The sequence below is a fragment of the Procambarus clarkii genome, chromosome 61 (genome assembly GCF_040958095.1).
Source record: "Procambarus clarkii isolate CNS0578487 chromosome 61, FALCON_Pclarkii_2.0, whole genome shotgun sequence".
In the NCBI taxonomy this organism is placed as follows: domain Eukaryota; kingdom Metazoa; phylum Arthropoda; class Malacostraca; order Decapoda; family Cambaridae; genus Procambarus; species Procambarus clarkii.
The window spans coordinates 1,222,751-1,230,250 of record NC_091210.1 but is presented as its reverse complement, the minus strand read 5'-3'; the positions used below and the strand labels follow the sequence as shown (position 1 = coordinate 1,230,250).

The following is a 7,500-nucleotide window of genomic DNA, read 5'->3' as shown; positions in this document are numbered from 1 at the left end:
GAACCCGTCGTCTATCAACCACCAAAATGAAGGTGTTAATGGTTATCTTCCTGACGGCTGTAGTGATGCTGGCATTTGCCAAAAACCGCAGTTATGAACATGCAAGATACAGCGATGAACGCGAAACTCGCGCGTGCCTTTGTATGTATTAGTGTGTTAATTGTTATGATGTTATTTGTACTAACAACTGCTACATTAGTCGTAACAGCAGCAGCGGTGGTAATATAAGTATTAATTATTGTTATGTTAGCTGTATTAACGAGCAGCTGAAGTAGTAGTAACAGCTGCAGCTTTGGTAATGGAAGTGTTAATGATTGATCTACTAATGTTAATAATAATGTTATTAATAATGGTAATAATGTTGGAATAGTGTTAGCTGTATTAACAACAACAGTATTAGTTTGCGGTTGTGGCTTTAGCTGTACCAACACTAGTCATAACAGCAGCATCAGCAATGGTTGTATAAGTGTTAATTGTTGAGGTGGTTGCTGCACTAATAGTAAATGTGATCTCATTATCACCAGCAACGGTAGGGAAAGTAGATCTTGTTGTCTTAATAGCTATATTAGTCAATATTGAGATAGAAAATGCAATTATGGTTGAGAGGGAGAGTTTCGAAACTCCTTAAAACTAGATGAAAATCTAAAGCCACACTTGGCACGTTATTAGAACCTATGATATTCGCCGTTGAGTTTCATAACAATTTACATTCAGGATTATTAGTCTTTATAACGAGACCTGTGTATTCAGTCAGAGAAGAGAGAGAGCAAGAATTTGGATCCATATAAATACGATCATGAGTAAGTCAGAAAAGTGATCGTTGGATATACCATCAATGAAATGAACCAGATGAGATATATCCCGAGGAATTAATGGAATGCGAGGACGAACTCTGATATCCACTGAGGGTTAGTTACAAAATATCACTCTAGGACGCGAAACTTGTAAATCCATGGAAAAGTTGGATAAAATATAATCCGGCATTAGGGGAAGCCTTGTTGGGAACAATAATCCTGATTGTTGCAAGTGCAGTTGTCAGGACGCTGATAAAAAAAATCCTGACCCCCAAAAAATCCTTTCGAAGGACATAGGTACAAAATAGGAATACCAACAGCATGTTACACGATGTGAAATACAAACATAAACATGTGGTATTAACACATTACTTTTTAACAATTGGTGATATTTATGTTATTTTACCATGTGTTACAGATAAGGTTTGTGGCAACAGCACAATTTGTGTGATCTGCATCAGAGCCCTGAAGCTTTCAAGGGATGTCATGAAAGGCTGCGTAGGCGCCAGTAAGTATCTTTCACACCTTACGATCTTCCTCACCTTGACTAACAAACAGGTGGTTCCATCTTCCTCACCTAGACTTTGATACGCAGGTGGTTCCATCTGTCTCACCTTACGTGATACAAAAGTGGCTCTGTCTTAAATGAAACTTAAGTGACATATAATAATGCTAATTAATAATATAATTTTAAACATTAAAAACAATATTAGTATTACTAAGAATTTGAACTGTTTAAATCACTGCCGTATAACCTCTGTTAATTTACGTAAGGAGACATAAGGTAAACATTAACTAATACATGTAATATTTCCAGACTGTACCAACGCAGCGACTGCGAGCATCTGCATCACCACAGCTAAGGTACGTCATGTGGCAACACTTTAAAAATATTTAACACCTGACCACCTCAACCTTTGCTGTCTCCCACCGTCTAAACTTTTAACACGACACAAACGTGAGAGAAAGTCGTGGAGCCCACGCGTCCTGAACGTGGTTTTCTCTCGTTCTCAAATCTGGTAGTGCTACTGAAGTGACTTTATCTCATATAAATCCATTTCTCTGTCCAGGATCTCAGTTCCTGTAGTATTGCTCTTGATACATCATTAGGTTTTTGTACTTTGCAAAATATTGATCGTTCATAAACTCCCATTGAGACCATTATTATTATTAATGCATTAACAAGAATAGGAGAGAGAGAGAGTCGTCACGAAGAGTTGTGGTGTTGAGGAAAGCTCTATTATACCATATTTTGGTCAGAAAGTATCAGTTAGGTGTTTACAATGAAACTGGGCTTGACCGTCGATGGTCAGTCAATAGACTGTTAAGGATCATTTTCAAGAAACATTTTGGAATTAGTTCTTTCTAAAAGGTCAAATTCATGTATTTGTAAGTGGCTAATAAATGATTAGCGAAATCTAAGTATTATAATTATATTTTATATGTTGTGTATTAACATATTATATCTCAACAGAGCAACAGATGTTTCACCACTACTGGCTGAGTTGAATGCCTCAACTACGTCCAGCATGTTCAGTTGACGAACCGGATCACTATCACTGATGACAACTGACTTCCACACTATCATTTGGCAACTATATTAGCTCACTATCTGTTGACATGCAGCCTGACTCATCATCTGTTGGCATGCCGCCTAACTCACCATCTGTTGACATGCAGCCTAACTCACCATCTGTTGGCATGCAGCATGGTCGTTAATCTGTTGGTATGCAAGCTGACATACCACCTTTTAGCGAGCAGCTTTAACCAACGTCTCATGCAGCAAAATCTACCATCTGCCAACAAAACTCCTGTCCACCACCTGCTGGCGGATAACTATCTGTCCACGTTATCAAACACATAAATATCATACCACAGGTGAAAGAAATGATAAAAGATAGAACATAAAAGATTCAACGAATGATAATAAATCAAATTAAAAAAATCCCCTAGTAATACAAGCCTTCAAAAACAGCATCAAATAATTTCCTCAATTGGTAATCATTTAACGTATCATCTCTGCTGCAGTCCAGCGGCCGGAAGATATCTTTATTTTCGCTTTGTTAAAAGTTTGTCATTTACAGCTTTTAAATAAATTTGTTTGTAGTAGACACTGTTTTTATTATAATGCCTGATGTATTAATGTATTAACTGCCTGATACCTGATTTATAATGCCTGATGTATTAATGTATTACAGCAATAATGTATTGACATTATTACTCTAAGCTGACTCATCCTATATTAATATAGAACTTATAGGTTATCCACATTGCCCAAGTCCTACATTGTCTCGTGCTATGAACGGGAACTTCATCCTTCATCATTAATAAAGTCCTCTATTAACAATAATTTAAAACCTCATAAATTAAAAATTGTAAACATTGGAAATCACGAAACTTCTAAATTTGAGCAGACTAGATAATAGTCGAGTCGGCAACAAGGAGGTTGCTAGATATACAAATGTTAGATCAAGAGGACAGACTCATGGAACTTCTCTTCATACAAAGTGTTAAAAGGACAAATGAAAGAGACTCGATTACATCATAGAAGATACCTACAGACAGGTAGCAACGGAACGTAAGGTCACATCATGGAAGATACTTTCAGACAGGTAGCAACGGAACATAAGGTCACATGTTTGATATCACGTGCGTAAAGCCACATGTATAATGTGACATGCGTGAGGTCACATATTTAAGGTCCCATGCGTAAACTCACATGTGAAAGGTCACGGTTTGGACACATACGGTATTTTATGGAAGGTCAGCGGCACTAACAACATACAAAGTTGTCTGGGTAGAAATGTAACACAACAGGAAAGTTACAACCACCTGCTGTGTGTTGTGGGGAACACAGCACCGCAGATGGTCTTATACAGCACCATCACTAACACAGCACTGCGATATAAACATATCACAAATCAATATATTTATTGACAGTACTGTAATATGCCATTACTGAGGTTACAAGACCAAAACTAACAAGTTATAGTGTTGTAACATGTCACTAGGTTCTTACCTTGCCATAAAAACCAAGCGAGGAAGGAAGCAGTCTAACATTCCTTCTCATTAACGCTAATAATATAATCATAGCCTCTCTCTCCACGTCAGGACTGGGGAGGTTTGGTTAGGAATGCTTGTCACAATAGAAGTAGAAAACCTGCCCGGAGTTCTTTCACTGCAACCTCGGGCCCCACAGAATATGCCTCTTTGTTCTGATCGATTTATTCCCGTTGGATCAAGCTTTAGCTCCTAAATCCGGTCTTTTCCTTCGCCAATTGTCTACTGCAATGACAATTTCATAATTGAAACGGTTCCGAAATTTGCGACAAGGGTCGTCCCTGAGATGCGAATAATGGGGTAGGAAGAGCGACTGAGTAAGAAGGTATTCCTGAACAACAGGAATAAATCGATCAGAACAAAGAGGCATATTCTGTGGGGCCCGAGGTTGCAGTGAAAGAACTCCGGGCAGATTTTCTACTTCTATTGTGACAAGCATTCCTAACCAAACCTCCACAGTCCTGACGTGGAGAGAGAGGCTATGATTATATTATTAGCGTTAATGAGGAGGAATGTTAGACTGCTTCCTTCCACGCTTGGTTTCTATGGCAAGGTAAGAACCTAGTGACATGTTACAGCACTATAACTTGTTAGTTTTGGTCTTGTAACCTCAGTAATGGCATATTACAGTACTGTCAACAAACATATTGATTTTGTGATATGTTTATATCACAGTGCTGTGTAAGTGATGGTGCTGTATAAGACCATCTGCGGTGCTGTGTTCCAATAAGACACAGCTGGTAGTGCTGTACAACACCATCTGAGGCGTTGTTGTGTACCCGTAACCCGCAGCTGGTGGTTGCGACCTTCCTGTTGTGTTACATATCAACCCAGACAACTCTGGATGTTGTTAGTGACTGTGACCTTCCATGAAACACCATATGTGTCCAAATCGTGACCTTTCACGTGTGAGCTTACGCATGGGACCTTAAATATGTGACCTCACGCATATCACATTGTACATGTGGCTTTACGCACATGATATCAAACATGTGACCTTACGTTCCGTTGCTACCTGTCTGTAGGTATCTTCTATGATGTAATCAAGTCTCCTTCATTTGTTCTCTTAACACTTTATATGAAGAGAAGTTCCATGAGTCTGTCCTCTTGATCTAACATTTGTATATCTAGCAACCTCCTTCTTGCCGACTCGACTACTATCTAGTCTGCTCAAGTTTAGAAGTTTCGTGATTTCCAACGTTAAATTTTTTTAATTTATGAGGTTTTAAATTATTGTTGTTAGAGGACTTTATTAATAATGAACGACGAAGTTCACGTTTATAGCAGCAGACAATGTAGGACTTGGGCAATGTGGACAACCCATAAGTTCTATATTAATGTAGGATGAGTCAGCCTACAGCAAAAATGTCAATTTATCAGGAATTATAAACACATTGTCTACTACATACAAATTTATTTGAAACCTGTAAGTGACAAAATTTTAACGGAGTGAAAATAAAGATATCTTCCGGCCGCTGGGCTGGAGCGGAGATGATACGTTAAATGACTGCCAATTGAAGAAAGTGTTTTGTGCTGCTTTTGAAGGTTGTGCTGCTAGGAGATTTTATTTTATTTTATTCTATTTATTAACATTTGGTCTATTTTTTACCATCTATTTCACCTGTTTTATGTCATTTATGTGTTTGATAACGTGGAGAGTTAGTTAAACGCCAGCAGGTGGTGGACAGGAGTTTTGTGGGCAGATGGTGGGTTTTGCTGCACGAGACGTTGGTTCAGGCTGCTCGACAACAGGTAGTAGACCAGCTTGCATGCCAACAGATGGTGAATCAGGCTGCATGTCAACAGATGATGAGTCAGGCTGCATGTCAACGGATAGTTAGCCAATATGGTTGCCGACAGATGGTGTCGAAGTCAGTCGTCATCAGTGATAGTGATCCGGTTCGTCAGCAGGACAGACTGGACGTAGTTGAGGCATTCAACTGAGCCAGTAGTCGAGAAACATGTGTTGCTCTGTTGAGATATAGTATGTTAATACACAACATATATAACCTAATTATATTACTTAGATTTTGCTAACCATTTATCAGCCATATACAAATACATGAATTTGACTTTCTGGAAAGGTCTAATTGCAAAGCGTTTCTTGAAACTTCCTTAACTGTCCATTGACTGTCAAGTCACAATTTCATTGCAAACACCTAACCGGTATTTTCTAACCAAAAGATGGTGTAATAGAGGTTTCCTCTACACCACAGCTCTACGTGACGACTTTCTCTCTCCTATTCTTTCTAATGCGTTAATTAGAACTATGTTCACAAGTGGAGCATAACGATCAAGAATGTACAAAGTACAAAATCGTAATAATATATCATTAGCGATATTATATGAACTGTGATCCTGGCCAGAGAAAGAGATTCACAGGAGGTAAAGTCACATCTGTGGCTTTACTAGAGTTGAGAACGAGAGAAATCCACGTTCAGGACGAGTGGGCTCCACGACTTTCTCTCACGTTTGTGTCGTGTTAAAAGTTTAGACGGTGGGAGACAGCAAAGGTTGAGGTGGTCAGGTGTTAAATATTTGTAAAGTGTTGCCACATGACGTACCTTAGCTGTGGTGATGCAGGTGCTCGCAGTCGCTGCGTTGGTGCAATCTGGAAATATTACACACATTAGTAAATGTTTGCCTTATGTCTTCTTACGTAAATTAACAGAGGTTGCACGGCGGCGAATTAAACAGTTCAAATTCTTAGTAATACTGTTATTGTTTTTAATGTTTAAAATTATATTGTTAATTAGCATTATTATAGTGATACTCAAGTGTCACTGAAGACAGAGCCACTTTTGTGTCACGTAAGGTGAGGAAGATGGAGCAATCTGTCAGTCAAAGTGAGGAAGATCGTAAGGTGAGAAACATTCTTACTTAATGACATTCTCTGAAAGCTTCAGGGCTTTGACACAGTTCACACAGGTTGTGCTGTTGCCGCTAACCTGATCTGTAACACATGGTAAAATAACATAAATATCAGTAATTGTTAAAAAAATAGAGTGTTAATACCACGTGCTTATGTTTGTGTTTGTATTTCACATCGTGTAACCTGATGTTGATATTCATATTTTGTACCTATTTCCTTCGAAAGGATTTTTTAGGGTCAGGATTTTTTTGTCAGCGTCCTGACAACTTCACTTGCAACAATAAGGCTTACTGTTCACAACAGGGCTTCCCTAATGCCGGATTATATTTTCTTCAACTTTTCCATGAATTTATAAATTTCGCCTCGTAGAGCGATATTTTGTAACTAACCCTCAGTGGATATCAGATTTCGTCCTTGCATTCCTTTAAAACCTCGGATTATATCACGTTTTGTTTCATTTCATTGTTGGTATATCCAACGATCAGTTTTCTAACATCCTCATGATCGTGTTTATATAGATCCAAATTCTTGCTCTTTCTTCTCTGACTTAATACACAGGTCTCGTTATAAAGATTAGTAATCCTAAATGTAAATTGTAATGCCGCTCAACGGCGAATATCATAGGTTCTAATAACGTGCCAAGTGGGGCTTTAGATCTTCATCTAGTTTTAAGAAGTTTCGAAACTCTCACTCTCAACCATAGTTTTGTTTCCATGATTCCAGTTACATCTGGGTTTACGTCTTGTGCTCTTTCCCTAAATTCACTCGCCTTGC

At 38.5% G+C, this 7,500-nt stretch overlaps 1 long non-coding RNA gene across 1 annotated transcript; it reads left to right on the top strand.

Moving 5' to 3' along the window:
• The first annotated feature begins 1,216 nt into the window (after positions 1-1,216).
• Positions 1,217-2,826, top strand: LOC138354004 (uncharacterized). Its single transcript, XR_011223380.1, has 3 exons — positions 1,217-1,302; positions 1,612-1,658; positions 2,269-2,826. It is a non-coding gene; the product is annotated as an uncharacterized lncRNA (long non-coding RNA).
• Positions 2,827-7,500: the final 4,674 nt, after the last annotated feature.